We start from the raw sequence: 10,888 nt of genomic DNA, 5'->3' as shown, positions 1-10,888 counted from the left end.
CTCAAACTCAGAGATCTACCTGTCTGTACCTCCTGAGTGCTATGATTAAAGGCCTGCACCACCACTTCCTGGCTCCATATGACTTTTTCATGTATCTTTTACTTTGGTTAATTCTTTTATTTCCCCTCCTTATCTACCTTGACCCTCACCCCACCCTCTTTCCAGTGTTTCAACTCCTAGTTTTCTCTTTCTTTACTTTCATACTCCCTATATTCTAATTTCCTTCCCTAAAAACATTCCCTCAACAATTAGCCCATTTCCTGGTCTCTATAGTTCTTTCATATTAAACTCTAAAATAAAAAACATAAAGCTAGTATCCATGTATAAGAGGGAATATGTGGTATTCTGTCTTGCTGGGTCTGGAAGACCTTGCCCTCTGTGTTGGCTAATTTTATTTCAACTTGACACAGCCTATCATAATATGAGAGGGAAATCAGATTGAAAAAAAATGCCTCTATAAGATCTGGGCTGGAGACAAGCCTGCAGAGCATTTTCTTAGTGATTGATATAGGAGGACTCAGCCCATTGTGTGTGGGGACATCCCTGAGGTGGTGGTCCTGGGTTCTATAAGAAAGCAGACTGAGCAAGCCCTGAGGAGCAAGCCCAGTAAGCAGCACCCTTCATGGCTTCTGCACCAGCTCTTGCCTCCATGTTCCTGCCCTGTTTGGGTTTCTGTCCTGGCTTCCTTTATTTATTTTTATTTCTTTTATTTTATTTTTCACAGCTAGTACTTTATTGAGATAGCAGTCCCATTACAGGTGGTCCATGAACACTCAAGTAAGAACTCAAAATCAGATGTTAAAAACTGGTTTTCAAACATCATAGCCAACAATGTCATGTTTGCTTATGATCTCTGCAATATAAAACCACATTCACACCTCAGTGGCCACCAAACCATTCAGAACAGCTTCTTTGATGGTAAGCTGTTTGAAGCTACCAGTTTTAGTACCTTGAATTGTTTTTTTTTCATGTTCTGGGATTTCAGTAGGGGTTGGGGGAACCAGCTCAACCTTGGCATACTGCCAAAATGTGGCCAATGGGGCTTCGAGTAAGTCATGACAGCAGTTATTACCAGTACTGGATCCTTCTCTATGATGTTAGGAATTTGTGGCCATGGTCTAAAGTGGAAGGTCCGTTTGCCCGCTGAATGTCCATCCCCCCTCCCGCTTCCTTTATTGATGAACAGTGATATGGAAATGTAAGACAAATAACCTTTTCCTTTCCAATTTGCGCTTTGGTCTTGGTGTTTCACCACAGCAATAGTAACCCTAACTAAGATACCCTCTAAAGCTCAGTATATTGTAGAAAATAGAACAGAAGGAATGTAGGAGTTAGAAGATAGAGAAAAGATGTGAAATGCTTCCTTCTGGTTATAAAAGAGGCATTGCTAATACTAGCTTATAGAAGCTGTGGTTGCCTTTACTGTCCTGTACAAGACTAGTGGCAGCCAATCATGGAAGGAGGTGGAAGTCACAGAAAGTCTTCTATGTGCTGGTACATTGCTTCCAGTTGCATACCATACAGTGAGCCCACCAGGCTTGAGTGGTTAGTTCCAAAGTAGTGGCCACAAAGACACAGGTAAAATCAAAGCATCACAAAACAACCAAAAGACACTGATGTGGGAAAGGGGCCTTAAGGAAGAGTGGGTAACATGGTGGGGAGAAAATGAGAAAAATGGATGTGAGAGTAAACAAATGTATGCGAGTCTTAAAGGACAAGTTAAACCAATAAATGAGACTTGAATCAGCTATTATATGTTTGATAGATATGGCTAAGGTGACATATATTTTCATAATAGTTATTACAAAATTTAAGTTAAACTTATTCTGTAGCCTGTCATCATAACATTGAATATTTGTTTCTGTTTGCTATGGGATAGAGCCAGAGTTTTAAGGTTACTGGTATGCTGAACTCAGCATATAAGTTTTAAGGAATGCTATTTATATTTTCTCACTAAAGCACATTATAGACACAAATTCAATTTATTGGAGTGAGTTTTTGTAGAAAACTATGTTTTCACTTACACTGTACTTCTGCATTGTGGTCTCTTAGGAAGTTAGGTGTTGAGGCTAAATTCAGTAATAGTGTCATTAATCTAGCTCAAATTAATTCAATTAGGAAAAGAACACCCAGTAGATATTTTTAAATTAGGAACATCATTAAAATACACAACTCCTGTAATTTTACTGACACTTAAAATAGCCTAACACATTAACTTTGGAACACTTGGAGGATTTCAGCTGACTTCCTGTAGTTTATATTAAACTTTGCCTTTATTTAATGGGTAAGTGTACGGTGCTGCATCTGACCTTGAAACCAGAGTTTCCTTGATTTATCCTGGCCTCTCTACTCATCTGCTATTCAGAGTTGTTGTTGTAGTTATAGATAATATTGCTCAAAGTCACTCAAGACAGAGACCTTAGTCCCCACAACTGAGATCTATCAGCTATGGTAGGCTAACTCCAGGGGTGCTGCAAGGTGGGAGAATCTTTAGGAGGTGAGGCCTGAAATGAGGCAATTACATCACCAGGAGCAGTGCGGTGGAGACTGATTAATGGGGTTCATATTAGGCCATGGGGAATTCCTGTGAGAGCAAGATCTTAAAAAATGAGAAATCCTGGCCCATGAATCTCTCAGGCTTTGTGATTCACAACATAATGGGTTCTTCGTGTTTCTACTCTGAGATGCAATCTGCAACGAGGCTTTCACCAGAGCTAGGCAGACGCTGGTGCTGTGCCCCTGCAGCCCCACAGGTATAGCCCAAAGAAACCTTTCTTTATAAAGTACTCAGCCCTCGGTGTTTTTCTCATAGCAACAGATTAAAATTGATGGTCACGAGCTGCTGAAGTTTTCATCTTAAAAACTTTGTAATCTCAATGTCAATAAAGTTCTTTTCCAATGTCAGTTAGAAGATCTGGCACTAAAGACTGTTGGTTAGGATAGGCCTGTTTGAGTCCATGCTAAGCAACCACTGCCTCAGAGATATTCCGTACTCCAGGTAACAAGGCTAGGGAAATGTCTTTCTTTGCCAAAATGAGGAGAAACTGTGGCCCAAGTGGCTTTTGTCACAGTGCACAGGGAGAGAGTGTTTCATATCTCTATCATAGCTAGAGAGCATTGTCATGTGCGGCCGTTCTTTATGGCCCTTTCCTTAGTGGAGTTTGCCAGTGTTCACAACTGTGTCCTCTCACTATAGTCTTTCTCGTCGTCATTTCACCCACAAACTTGAGCCCTGTAGCCCTGTAACCTGACCCTAAGATACACGACACACTGGAATTTAATAAGAAGCACTAGCACTTATGCCTGGATGAATCATTCATATTATATGAATTGTAATATGTAAGTGGGTTAAGAAGGTTGTCTCAAGCTAGGCTTGATGCTGCAAAGAAACTGTCCATCTGCCACATAGAGGAAGGTGAATTTTAAGTTATCTTCCCTGGAGAAGTCCCTTTAGATTTATTTATATTGGGATTTTATTCAATGCAGTATATCAACTAAAGACTTGTAAGCTTGAGGAACAGGGCACTAACTATGACATTCTAGCCACTTAGTAGGAAAGAAAGCATCCAGAGAAGCCCTGGAACCTGATTGACTGTCATTGCTGAGACAATATCTGCAGCAGTCCCTCATTTAGCCATTGCATATTGTTTATCCATACTGTAGTTAGCCTGGCCAAGGTGAGCAGTTATCACACAAATGTCCTCTGGGTCTTAGAAAAAGGAGATGTGTCAGAATGCAGGTGTGTGTGTATCCTTCACCAGGATAGTCATTTCCTTAAGGATGAAGGAGTCTTTGGTGCTATTGCGTTGTTAATACTGATTTAAAAAAAAATTCCTCTATTGCAGTATTGAATTGTCATTTCTTGGCTCTCAAAACCCAAGTTGTGTATTTTCTGCTGCATGAATCATGATAAACAACATCTTCAGGAAGGCACCCTAGGCCCGTAATTATACTGATGAAATAGAAAGTCTGTATTCCAAGTTAGGTTAATTTTAGAAGAAGTCAGACAAAAATGTTGTCAACTAGCTGCGATGGGCTGGCAGTACAGTGAGAATCACTGCCGGTGGTGGCTGGCTGGCGGAAGGAAGGAGTTCTCAGGGTCACTGCAGAGAAGCAAGGGTAGACTGCCCGGCAGACCCGAGCCACTTTAAAGTTTGAAATAGATGTATTGGCTTGATTATGGAATGAGTCTGAAAGAGCACAAATGGAACACGATTGTGAGTTAGAAATGTGACCAATAAAAGAATACAACTCTCATTCTCCCCTCCCCTCCCCCTTCTCTCTGTGTCTTAGGGGTTTGGAGAGACTTGAAAACTCATGGAATTGAGAACTGGCTTACAATATTTCTTTATGGGATAGTCTGTATAGAAAACAACTGATTGTACACATAAGATTGTTATGAAATATAATGCAGCAAGGGGCGTACCTTTGGCCAGCCTATGCTAAGGTGTGCCCCTGAGTAATAACACCATGTAAGGGACCTGGTGTAAAGGAGGTTTATTGGGGGGAATAGTGAGGACCTGGAGAAGGGGTAGAGGTAGCAAGAGGCTGTGGAGATAGGCAGGCAAATGGGAGTGAAGCCATGAGGGCAGAGAAGGGGAGGCAGAGGCGGAGGGGGTGACACCAAGGACAGGGAAAACCAGGAGGAGATCTGGGATGGCTGGGAGTCCCTTTATTGCCACACACACCTGGTGCGTCTGGCTGCAGTGGTGGCTGATGGTGTAATCAGCTACTAGGTCCCGATGATAGACCAGCAGAATCACCTGTATGCTAACACGAATTCTACACAGTTTTAAAACAGTTTAGATATCTTTTTTTTTTCTTAGTTTTTCAAGACAGGGTCTTTCTGTGTAGCCTTGGCTGTTCTGGACTCGCTTTGTAGACCAGGCTGGCCTCAAACTCACAGCAATCCACCTGCCTCTGCCTCCTGAATGCTGGGATTAAAGGTGTGCCCCACTGTGACTAGCTTAGATGTCTTTTTTTAAAATAAAAAACTCCATGCTTAAATTTTACTTGCAATTATGTTTTTGGCAGAAAGAAAATATTGTTCCCTTAAGAAATCATTTGGGTTCCTCATAGTATCTCCATTCAATGTAAAGAAGTGTAGGATGCTGGACATTTAAGCAAGTCTTGGAAGGGAAAAGATAGTAAAGAGATTTGACACCACAGAGAACTTTGGTTGCCCAGAATGTTACTTTAAGACATAACTCTATGAAAACCCCGAGATAATCTGTGGAGGACTCAGAGGCACAATGTTTTTATTCATAAAATACATTTAAGTAAAAGAGAAAATATCTTTTCTAATTTTCCTGTCAAATCTTCAGGTAACCAAATAGCTGGTATCAGAAGTAAGAGCAATCTTTGGGGGTTTTCCTCTGCCACTTGTGGGATGCACTCTAAGTCTGGAGACTCTTGTCAGACCATATTGTGTAGCATCTAGAGTCAGAACACTACGCAGTCTACCTCAGGGACATCCAAGAGACATCATAAAAAAAAACCTGTCTTCTAAATATAGCTCATAGAGTGTCTGGGATGTTCCTTCATACAAGAAAAATATGAATGTTTGACTATTTTAAAAGCCATTAAGTGATTCTATAAAGCAAACCTTATCTGCTGGGCATGGTGGCACATGCCGCCTTTGATCCCAGCATTCGGGAGGTAGAGGCAGGTGGATCTCTGTGAGTTCAAGGCCAGCCTGGTCTACCAAGAGAGTTCCAGGAGAGCCAAAGTGACACAGAGAAACCCTGTCTTGAAAAACAAACAAACAAACAAACAAAAAAGCAGGCCTTACATGGGGAACAAAGAGGAAGTTCCTCAAAGGAGAAGCGCTTTGTACTGACTTAACACAAACATTCACTATTCTTACAGGTTTCTGCTCGTGTTTGTTTGTATTCTTTCTTTCTTTCTTTTTTCTTTTTCTGAGTCAAAGAGCATATGTAGTGGATATAAACATGTTTTTGTTTTGATCCCAAGTGTGGGATGGGGAACAGACTTGTAAGAGAGCAGGTGATGTTTATCCACTTAGAGGTTGAACCACTTCGTGGGGGGGGGGGGCTTGGTTTTTGCCAGCTGAAAAACATCCTAGTACAGATTCTGAGGAAAAAAAAAAACCATATATATATATATATATATATATATATATATATATGCCCAAAACAGGAACAGGGCTTTTTGGGTCATGGTATTGTTTGGCTGTTCATCACTCCCCTTCAAGATGCTCCTAAAGAGAACCACTTCAGTGAAGGCTTTGAGGGTTTGGGCTCTGGCTGAGGCTCCAGGTTCAGGTTGCTCAACCTTCTAGCAGCAACTTTGGTGGAATTGTTGGTCTGCTGAAATCCTGCAGACTATGCCTGGGGAACTGAATCCCAGGAACTGAATCCAACAAGGTCTACATCTCCTGTACCATAAACCTCCTTTTTCCTATCTAGGGCAGGTGGGTCGGAAGGGAGGTATAAGCATTTAAAGAACCCCAAATAAAGTAGGTTTGGAAAAGTGGGAGCCTACACATCTTTCTTCATGCACCAAAGTTTCAGATTACAAGTAACATTAGGCTGAAAGCAAAGGAACAAATTAATCCATCCTGCACCACACTTACTGCTTACCTGTGTAGACAGTTTGAACCTCCAAGACCCCAGTGACCAAGAAAAACATGGGACCTGACTTTTAAACAGTTTACACAGGAAGCTTTCTAAAGGGTTGAATGGGAAGTTAAACTTTTGAAGGGTAAGCAGATGAATAAGATGATACTTAAAATTATGATAAGGGCAAGAAAATGATAGTTGAAAGGGCACTGAAGGGCAGAAACAAAAGTAGGGGCCAGCTATCTTGCTAATGAGACCTGGGCATGCGCAGAGCCCTGGGCTCAGTAGGGTCCTCTGCTTTGTGTAATGCTCTGATGTCTTTATTTTGGAAATCTTTTTTTATTTTTAGAATTTCATACATCAGCACTTTATTTATTTACTTACTTATTTATTTATTATTTTGGTTTTTCGAGACAGGGTTTCTCTGTGTAGCCTTGGTTGTCCTGGATTCGCTTTGTAGACCAGGCTGGCCTCAGACTCACAGTGATCCTCCTGCCTCTGCCTCCTGAATGCTGGGATTAAAGGTGTGCGCCACTATGCCCAGCTACATCAGCACTTCATATACAACATTTCTACCCATTCCAATCCCTCTCAACTACCTCATAAATTTACAACTTCTTTAATTATTGTTGTCACACACATACACACAGGAGTGCATGCATACACACACATGCATGCAATGCATGCACGTGTGACCTGTAGAGTCCACTTAGTTTTGCCTTTATGCATAACTCAGCATTTGGAATTGGATAAGATATAGGGGTCTTGTACCCAGAGCAGCCCTTCCTCAATTGCTTGTAGCTCGTCATCTAGAGGTTGGGCCTTGTGAAATGTCCCCACCCACATTGGCATGTTGACTGATGTTATCATTAGTCAGGACTTGTCTAGGCAACTGTATCATTGAAGTGGATGAAGCCTCCCTGTCATGGCTAGAAGACACAATCATGCAGCGGGCGTCCTGGTCTTCTGGCTCTTGCATCTTTCCTTTTGAACAATAACACCTGCATCTTACTTGGCTTCAATCTTTATAATGTATGTAGCAGGTCCTGGGGAAAGGCATTCCAAAAAGAAATAACAACGGGTACCCAGAAGCTTGGGAAAGATATGCTGTATGTGAGGAATTGAAGGACAGTCAAGAAAGGAGAGATCAAAGAGAGAGGAGTAGATTGATAAGAGGTGAGACCAGAGAAGCAGAGCCTTTTGCACACATGGGAGTAGCTCTCTGATATTTCCATACACTCAGGTGATTCCTTTGGCATAAGACAAATTCTTGGGCAGATTCTCTGGGAAGGACTTTCTGATAGTCATCAATACATCAATGACAAAGCCTTGAGCCAGGCCAAGAAAACTTATGAAGCACTTGGAAGACCACAAGCTGACTCCAGGCCTCCTGTTGATATTGCTAGGGAACAGATAGCCCTCACAGTAGAGACAGAGACCTGGGACCACTGCTGACATAATTCTTGTCTAGAGGCTCCTTATGAAAGGTCCAGAAAATTACACACACCAATAAGAGGACTTTACCATTACCTTAGTCCTATTCTTTCATATTGATGCTTTAAAGTAATGCCTCAAGGTTCATGCTCCTTTTTTGAGGAAAATCTGGCATTTAAAGTGAAGAGTCTTCTGGTGGAATTTTGAGGGTCATTTATGTACACTATCATATTATCAGCAAATATGGATAATTTGACTTCCTCCTTTTGCATTTGGATCCCCTTGATCTCCTTTTGTTGTCTTATTGCTTGGGCTAGAACTTCAAGAACTATATTGAAGAGATATGGAGAAAGTGGGCAGCCTTGTCTGGTCCCCAATTTTAGAGGAATTTCCTTGAGTATCTCTCCATTTAATTTGATGTTGGCTATTGGCTTGCTGTATATAGCCTTTATTATGTTTAGGTATGTGCCTTGTATTCCTGATCTCTCCAAAACTTTAGACATGAAAGGGTATTGGATTTCGTCAAATGCTTTTTCTGCAGCTAAGGCGATGATCATGTGGCTTTTTTCTTTCAGTTTGTTTGTATGGTGGGGGAGGAGATCCCCCTCAGTCACAGTCATAGGGGAGGGGAATAGGGTGAAAGCGGGAGGGAAGGAGGAATGGTAGGATACACGGGATGGGATAACAATTGAGATGTAACATGAATGAATTAATAACAAAAATTATAATGTAAAGTGAAGAGTCAATTGTGAAGCTTGTTGGATGTTGCTGTTATGAATAGGAAATAGCGCCATCAGGTGGTAAGTATCTGAAATCATTTGTGATTTTGAAGAATCTTCTTCCACTGTGGCTTAGGGCAGGATATCCACTGACCTTCTGTACTATGTGAAGGGCAGCTACCTTTTATGTCTCTCAGAGCTTGAGGCTGCCATGTCAGGAACAGAAATCTGATGGACATCTATTTGAATTTAAGGGAAAGAGAATTGCTACCAGTTTTATTTCCTATGTAAGAATCTAGGCGAGAGGACACAGCAGTAAGAAGGTCAAGTTAGTCTCTACTAAGTGTCTTCAAGATGGTCTAAAACTCCAGAGGTCTCACAAATGAGGACATCAGGGCTGGCTTTCTTTCTACCCTGATCTTACATGGCAGACACAGGGTGGTTGTTGGGGTGGGACTGGTAGAAGACAACTCTGGTAGGTTATTGGCCTTATCCACCCACCGTATCTCCCAGATCACCTTAAGGATATGGAGTTATCTTGCAGGTACTTGTGTAGATTTTAAAAAAATATTCATTTATTTATTTTATGTATATGAATGCTCTGTTTTCATGCACATAAGAAGAGGGAATCAGATTCTATTTCAGATGCTTGTGAGCCACCACATGGCTGTTGGGAATTGAACTCAGGACCTCTGGAAGTGCTCTTAACCACTGAACCATCTCTCCAGCCCCTGTGTGGATTATTTTAATTAAAATGAATAATGAAAGTGAAAACTGAAATTATGGAACACTCACAGCGTCCCGTTTACTTCACATTTATTCTTTTCCTTAATGCTCAAAACAGGTAAGTAGTTATCCCTTTTTCTACCCTTGCTAAGGTGAAGCAGAAAAAGTTTCTTAGTTCACTAACAAAAGACTGAGGTCTGAGACCATGGGTGGGACCCTGAAGCTTGCACATCAGTCTGTCTGAAGTTAGAGACCCTCCCTACAATGAAAACTATGTCCCTCAGGGAAGGAGCCCCTTCTTTTTGCCATAGAGCTGGGCCATAACTGAAACAACAGTTAACATTTTGTCCTCTTCAGGCTGGCTTATTCCCATTGGCCTCATGCTTTCAGGAAGCAGATGGAGCCCACACTAGCATCCTGCCGAGCTCAGAAGACACAGTCTAGTGCTGTTTCATTGGTCTTTTCTGAGGGCATTTTGTTAGACAGTTTAAAATATTACTAAAACCAATTGCCAAAAAAGCAAAGACCAGCACAGCTTAAATGGACACGAGACTTGTTATGTTTAAATCAAGATTGGTTTCTGTGTTTTAAAAAATTGCGGCCAGTTCTTCACAATGGGTTTTACTTTAAATAGCAGATGGCTACAAATATCCAGCCAAATTCTCTCAGGCATAACGGATTTCTTGGCAGGAAAATGAGAATTTAGGGAAGTGTATTAACTCTTTCTCATCACGGGAGTGGTAGCTGATACTTTCAATATGTTAAGTGTCAAAATGAATCTGTAGAGTTTCCTGGAGTTAATGATCATCTTAGAGAGCTAACAATTGCCTAAATATGTCAACAACAACAAAACCAACCAAACAGGCAATATGAAAGTTGTTCAATAGTTTATTATCCAAAATAAGCTAAAATGACACATTAGATTCAAGACATTGGGTCCAAGATATTAAGCCTCTAAATTGGGTTTAGCTGTGATGCTGAGATGAGTGAAAACAATGGTTTAGCCACACTGGTATCCTCTTCGCAGCTTGGATGAGCATTGTATCGTGTTGCCGCTGAACTTGTGCATATGTGTTTTTTCTGCTTAGCACGACTTTGCAGCCCAGCCTGATGGTACGTTCATCATGTTGCTCTCAGCGCAGCTGTTGCATCCTCATGAAGCATCTTCTGTGTGGCTGTCTGTTACTCTCTCCTTTTACTCAGTTGATTCCACTGACAGCATTTTTCATGCCATCACATTCCTTTTGGTAGTCTGTGTATTTGCATCCCCTGTACTGCTCTTCTGGAAGAGCAAGATCCAGTCTGTTTGTCTCAGCGTCACATCCCAGGCTATGATCAGGGGTGTTCATCCTGTGGTCTGTGGGCCACTCTAGCCCTTGTGGAAGGTCTCCCCACTCATTTGTAGATCCCTGTGTCATAATGGCAAAA

General features: G+C 41.5%; 1 pseudogene; it reads right to left on the bottom strand.

Moving 5' to 3' along the window:
* Nucleotides 1–812: 812 nt before the first annotated feature.
* Nucleotides 813–10,888, bottom strand: part of LOC127212410 (ATP synthase subunit g, mitochondrial-like) — a 36,200-nt pseudogene continuing 26,124 nt past the window's right edge.

The sequence above is a fragment of the Acomys russatus genome, chromosome 30 (assembly GCF_903995435.1).
Source record: "Acomys russatus chromosome 30, mAcoRus1.1, whole genome shotgun sequence".
In the NCBI taxonomy this organism is placed as follows: domain Eukaryota; kingdom Metazoa; phylum Chordata; class Mammalia; order Rodentia; family Muridae; genus Acomys; species Acomys russatus.
This window is presented reverse-complemented; position numbering and strand designations above follow the sequence as displayed.